General features: G+C 34.2%; 1 long non-coding RNA gene across 1 annotated transcript; it reads left to right on the plus strand.

Annotated features, from left to right (window-relative positions):
* Positions 1 to 4,202: 4,202 nt before the first annotated feature.
* LOC124461110 lies at positions 4,203 to 6,116 on the plus strand. Its single transcript, XR_006954940.1, has 2 exons — positions 4,203 to 4,372; positions 4,441 to 6,116. It is a non-coding gene; the product is annotated as an uncharacterized LOC124461110 (long non-coding RNA).
* Positions 6,117 to 7,456: the final 1,340 nt, after the last annotated feature.

Genomic DNA, 7,456 nt, shown 5'->3' on the forward strand with positions numbered 1-7,456 from the left:
ACTTATGCGACAGCTAGAAAAGAGAGGGAGAGTGTCAGTACATACATACATATTGTTGGAGCGCATGCATCAAAGTGCTTGGTCAACGTTCCCACGCTGGCCTGGCTCTAGCTCATGTTACGCTTGTGCATACATTGCTTATGTGAATATATGTATGTGCATTTGTATATGCACATGATGATCATGCTTAGCTGTAGATTTATGTGAATATGTTTATGTACATACATCAATGTATATATATATAAACATATTCAAGTGCACAATTATATTTTAATGCGTATATGTTTAATTGTTTATACTTGCAACAGGGTGTTACAAGTTGAGCTCATTGTACTGAATGATTATTTGTATGAATATACTACACTATATTTAATTTAGCTGTATAAGTATATTGATTCATGATTGGCCTGAAATTGCACCATAAATAGACATAATCATTACAATATGCCACTTCAAGTTGCTCGTCCCTGGCATATATCCATTTATAGCACAATATTTATATACAAAGAGAAAGAAAAATCTATAAGTATAGTCACAGTGATAGAGAGAGTCATGCACTTAGCACTTGGTTTCTTATCAATGGCTGCAACAGATAAGACTGCAATGAGTTGGCAAAAGCTAAGCTAGGTGGATTCCTCTCATTGTTACTTGGCAACAGCAAAATTCGCACTCAAACTCCATGATGAAAGTGCTAAAGTCATTGCCAAAGCACTCTCAAGAGTCATAATCACGCGAATGTCAAAGTTAATGTGCCTCAATGTCAAATTGCAGGCAGTGAGAATAAAGGAAGAAACCAAAGAAGTAAAATCCATATAAATAAGAAGTGCTTGATTTAACAACGCCCACAATGAAAAGAGAAATAAAAAAAAAAAATATTTATATATATAAAGGAAACCCGAAACAAAATTGAAGGCAAACAAAAGCGGAAGCCAGAGAGTTGGAGTCAATGTCAGAGTCAGAGTCAGACATTTTTATGGCTCTGTCATTGTTGGAAATTGCTTTGGCCACTGGATTTTTGTCTTTGTGCCTGGCGGTTAAGTGATTTGACGCCTTTGGCCTCACTCAAAACGAAATATACAACATACACGTACTTGTATAAAAATATATATCGCTTATACTTGTCAAGACTGTGGCAGAGATTGATTTTAATACTCTTGCGTATGCAAGGGTAAATGCATTTTAAGTTTTTGTTTGCATTACCAAAGTAGAGCAGAGAAGGTTACTTGGAGCCGCATCACCAATCTTATATCAAATCGGTAATCCTTAATGCGGTATATCTTATCTAGAAGATCCTTATAATTTTGTTAAGGCCTAATGTAGACCCAAGAGATCAAGTTAGGCGAATCCTTTGTTGAGAGTGCCAAAAAGACATTTTTTTGAGTAGGACGAAATTTATTATATATATATATTTATGTTTATACATACATATGTCACTCTATCTGTCTTGTTCACTAATTAGATCTAAGGGGTTTATATCTTTTTAAACCCTTAAAACGAAAAAACTAGAATTGTCTCGACTCTTATACTAATATACCCCTATATCATCATTATAAATCATAATAAATCAGAAAACAATAATCATAAATGCATCAGAACAGTTTAGTTTATAAGATTTCAAAAGCTTGACCGCAATATTAGATGGATAAAAATAAAAGTAAGCATTATAACTAAAACCACTCACCCAATCCTTGCAAGAGTTAACACAATTTAGTAATTAATATTTAACATATTTTCTATATTGTGTTTTCATTAAAGTCCCTTATGTTATTATTGATTTCGGGCATTCGAATTATCTGCATTCTTATTCAATGAGCTTGCACAATAATGAAGCTGAAACTATGTAAAACTCATTAAAATTGATTTCATTTGATTTAGAGTCATAAATTGTATATTTGGTTCTCATTATTATTGTACTGCAACTGTAGTAAATAACCGCAGGCAGCGATATACAAAAAAAAAAGATTAGTTAATTAAAATGGACAATTGATGGAAATATGTGAGTTGATTAAAGTTGATTATAACCAATTTAAGAGCAAATTGCTTTAAAGATTTGGTTAATTGACAGAAAATCAACAATTATTTTGGGACCTTTGAAAATGGATTTCCCAATAATTATTTGTCAATCAAAATGAAAAAGGGCTTAGTTGGTCTTTACGGCCATGTTATTTTGTTTTTGATGTTGTAAAATTTTTATTCAAAAGGTACTAGTTTCGATATAATATAGATCAATTTTAGCATTAACGAGTGTTTGACTACAAACATATAATAAAGATATTAGCACTAACCATAGAACACATAGATGGGACAAACTCATGATTTTTTGATTGCAAACGCTAGCCTAGTCATGGAACCCCAGAGAACTTCGGGAAAACCCGAACGCTCGTACTCTCAATGAGAGCGTAAAGTGGGGAGAGGGCCAAGCAGCTACGAAAAAATTTCAGTCTAGCACAGACTACCGAACGACGAAGGCAGGCCTATGTCGCTTGTGATTTCGTTCTGTCTATGTATGTGTACACTCGTCGGTACATGCTCAGGCTTCGTAGTGTGTGTGTGACGTGAAGTTGTACAACATCGCATTTCAATAGCTCGCTCGACCAAAATTTTTAATTTTCGACAAAACAGCGACAATGCGAATAAGATATGCCCCTGTGGAAAGAATATCAAGAAATATTGCCATCTGCTTCGCATGTATCCCGGTGGCTGTGAGGATAGAGTGTTCGCTTGGAAATAGGAAAATCCTTGGTTCGATTCCCATTTCGGAACCGACCAATATGGTTTTTTTTTTCTATTTTTTAATAAATAAATAAAAAATAAATAAATAATAAATGAATAAAAAAGAAAAATAAGCGAAAAATAAAGAAACAAAAAATCCACAAAAAAAAAACAAAATTATAAAATAGAAAAAAACCTTATTTAAGCCGACGATTTCGAGTTGGGAATCGAACCAGGGACATTCCTATTTCCAAGCGAACACTCTATCCTCACAGCCACCGGGATACATGCGAAGCAGATGGCAATATTTCTTGATATTCTTTCCACAGGGGCATATCTTATTCGCATTGTCGCTGTTTTGTCGAAAATTAAAAATTTTGGTCGAGCGAGCTATTGAAATGCGATGTTGTACAACTTCACGTCACACACACACTACGAAGCCTGAGCATGTACCGACGAGTGTACACATACATAGACAGAACGAAATCACAAGCGACATAGGCCTGCCTTCGTCGTTCGGTAGTCTGTGCTAGACTGAAATTTTTTCGTAGCTGCTTGGCCCTCTCCCCACTTTACGCTCTCATTGAGAGTACAAGCGTTCGGGTTTTCCCGAAGTTCTCTGGGGTTCCATGACTAGGCTAGCGTTTGCAATCAAAAAATCATGAGTTTGTCCCATCTATGTGTTCTATGGTTAGTGATATTAGCAATGCCTATAATTTTTTTCATAAAATTGGAAAGGTTGTAAGCTTTTATCATTGTTAAGAACATTCTGATTATTAATTGAACTATTTGGTAATATCCTCTAGAAACTTGCAGAGATCAAAAGACACCTGCCAGGAATAGCAACATTCTCAAATCATAGGCAAATATTTAAGCTTAATTTACCATTACTAGTTTTTCATGTATTAATGGTAATCATCTTTTTTTTATTCAAATTTATACACATGAGGAAGGAAACAATTTGTCAGTCTCTACTCGACTTTCTAATTGTGAAGGCTTCTGTCGCCTAAAATATATATATATATGTATACCTACTCATATATTGATTTAGTTTGCCATATTCACCTTAGCAACTATTTTCTTATTTTTCGTTTCCTGCCACAATTTGCATATTTGTTTATCTGTGTGTTTTTCTCAACTCTCCGGACATGTTTTCCCTGCCTCCATCTCTCTCTCTCTCTCTCTTTCAAACACTCTCCTCTATCTGTCTTTGTCCGTTATTCTGCACATCTATGGCAAGTTAAGAGCTTTTCCAAGTTGGTTTGCTCTGTTTAATGAACTGTACATGTAGAAATTATATTTTGCCAAACAAGCAAGCGAACAGAGATACATCTACACGTTCACATTCACATATCTCTGAATACACACACAGTCAAACAAGAATGCTACAAGAAGGAAAAAAACCATCGACCTCATGGATTTCCCAAAAATCTATTGAATAGAAATTTTTATTTACTCATTTTTAGTATTTTGAATTTTCTATTGCATTCTATCATTTTTTCTATTTTCATTGGGTGTCCTTACCCATCTCCTTTCTCATTTATTTAGTGTCTTTAGTGTATTTCGATTGGTTCATTTAACCCAGCCGCGCTACAATTGATTTGGATTTTAGTATATCGGTTTTATTATTGAAATTGATGAGTCCTGCCATTTGGTTGCGGTGAGTTGCCAGTTCCTTTTCTTTTCTTTTTCCTTGTTGCTAATGTAAAATTCACCTGCATTACACAGCTGGAGAGCAAAAAGAGAAGGATGAGAATGGTAAGAAGAGCAAAAAAAAAGGAGAGGATGCGAAACCAAACTGCCTCAACTTGATATGCTATTAGCTGCCTTGCTCTTACCTCAGGTCTTCGTTTGCATTCGCCACGAAGATGAAATAACACCACTTCCGTTCAGGCACTAATGCGCATTGATTTTCACATTTCCACTGGCGTCATTTTCCATTGTTATACTACACTTTTCTACCTATTGTTGTTGTTGTTGTTGTTCTTGTTATTTAGCAAACATTTTGCCGTTCATCTAATAGCTACGGATGTGGTTAAAAGCATTTGCCCGAACCTTCCCTTTTTCATAGACCATTAAATTTGCATTTGCTGCTGACTGGCGCGATTGGCAGACAGGCAAGTAAGCAGCCATTCAAATGTGCAGACGGGCAGGTGAAATACGAAACCAAGAACAAGAATGTTAAGTTTAATGATGAAGAACTGAAGAAGACAAGCGTTTCCCAACTAAATATTTAAGTAGGCAACGTGTTTCTACTAAACAGCAAACTGATCACATTCTATTTCATTCCAAATTTGAAGTCTGAGCGATCGGAGCAAAAAAAAAAAACATGTCGAAACAAATTCCTTCTTTTTTTACTACTAAAACAAAAGAAAATCGCACATCCAGCCAAAGGGAATCGCAACATGAGATAAGTAGTTGCACGACTTTATCTACTTCACTATCAATTGACGAAGAACAAAATCTAAGGCGCAAAGTGGAGAAAATTGTTAGACAAATGCCTAAATCTGATTCGCATGACATGGACGTTGATGGCATTATGACTTTGATTATGCCAAAGTTTTAAATGAGCTGAAGCCCTATGACAAACTAAATTGGAAAATCAATAGAATTTTAAGAAAATTAAAATCCCAAATGGATTATACGACTGTCATTGATCAAGATATAGCTGTTATATATTACGATTTATACAAAATCTTTAACAAACTGGAGAAAATACAAGGTATAAAAAAAAACATACCAGAGCCGGTTGCAGAAACTCAAAAACCAGCAAAAATGTCTCAAGAAACGAAGGTGAAACAAATTGCTTGCCCATTAAAATCGTCAATGCAGTCTCTAGAATTAAAGACGGAAATAATCCCTTGCTTAATAAAGTCGTCGAAGCAGTGCCTAGGTTCAAGGAAAGAACAACTTCCTTATCTAATAAAATCATCAAAGAAGCCGTCTCTACAATCGAAAAAGGAAACAGTTGAGTCGTCGAAGCAGCCTCTAGAATCAAAGAAAGAACTAGTTCCTTACTCAATTAAATCATCGAAGAAGTCGTCTCCACAATCGAAAAAGGAAACAATTCCACCGTCAAAGAAGTCACTACAAATCAAGTCCAGAGTCTTACATTTAAGTGCGACAATTGAAAGCTATACGGATATAACTGCGCAGAAATCTCATTCGAATTCCACCAAAAAGCCGATCGAAGCTCAACAGATGATATGTCCATATTGCAAGAAAAAGTCACTTACATGCTTCCAAGAGGAAATGACTATCTCTTCTGATCCTTCCTCTGCGGCCATAGCACGTGCCGAAAGAAACTGTTTTATATTGAATATGTTAGCAACGCGAAAATCAGACTTCACACTTAATTTAAATCGTGGAAAGATATATTACTAAACTCTTATGAATCTATCAAATCAGAAGTTTATATGTATTAAGTTAAAAAATAGTTTTAATCAAAATATCCAGAAATGAACAAAATTAAGTCATTTAGTATTATAAATTTTAAATCTATTTATGACAATAAAATGTAAATTAACCAGAAAATATATCGCCCTCTTGAAGGGCATCAAAAAAAGCTAACTTAAAAATATAACTAAAATATTAATTCTAAAAAAAAGGCAGTTTATCTTATGCCTTTTGTTCTTGTCTATATATAAATTTTGAGTAGTGTCTGTAGCCCTAAGAAGGCGTTTTAGTGAGTATTATTTTGAGCGAAAAAAATAAAAATCATTTTAACCATTATTTTTTATTTTTATATTTTTTTTTCAAAAACGATTTTTATATATAATATGCATAAAATTACTTAAAATTAATGATCTTGAAAAAAATACGAAAAAAATTTAAATGTAATTATCACATACGTTTATTTAAACTTTTTTGTTGTAGTACACTGATGAACAATTCAAAGCGTCAGAATGACCGGAACATGGTTCTCATAATAGCTTATTACTTATATTAAATTGAGAAAACTGCAATCTATAACGTGTTTATTTTAATACAAAAAAAAGGGAGCGACTAATACAAATAAAAAAGCGATTATTCTATATATTATGCCTATCGCTTAAATGTAATTTTATCATTATTGTTTTCCCTTTAAAATTAAAAGCAGATTTTAGGTGCGACTTTACTATAATATACATACTTCAAACAAGTTTTACCTAATTTTGTAGATCAAGTTTGCTTTTAAACATATTGCAGTGAATTTATGAAGTAGAGAGTGATATGTACGTACATAATTTTTATTCGATTCTTAGTTATAGTGTTATACACAACGTTGAAATTTGTACAATTTTCGAAGAAAAAATAAATTCATTTTATTTTTGGTAACAGTATACTTTTTCAAAACTAAACTAAAATGGCCGAACAGTCGACAATTCGAAACTCTTGAACGAGCCAGAATCCAAAGAAGCTGAAGTCAAGAAAGCTGAAGACGACAAAGCTGAAGACGACAAAGCTGAAGACGACAAAGCTGAAGACGACAAAGCTGAAGACGACAAAGCGGAAGACGACAAAGCTGAAGTCGAAAAGGTGGAACCAACTACAGAGCCTGACAGTGTACCTCTAAGGCAGAAGGGATGAAATCGCTACCTTCAGCTGCAAATGCAATGGGGTCAGGTTCCTTGGCTGGCAATTTGGAGACGCGAATGCAAAATGTCCTGCAGAGACTGCAAGCATTTTCCGGTCCACATAGCAAAGAAATCGATGACATCATTGAGATTCTATTGCCAAATATGCTCTCCAATTTGAAGGCATA

The sequence above is a fragment of the Drosophila willistoni genome, unplaced genomic scaffold (assembly GCF_018902025.1).
Source record: "Drosophila willistoni isolate 14030-0811.24 unplaced genomic scaffold, UCI_dwil_1.1 Seg209, whole genome shotgun sequence".
NCBI lineage: Eukaryota > Metazoa > Arthropoda > Insecta > Diptera > Drosophilidae > Drosophila > Drosophila willistoni.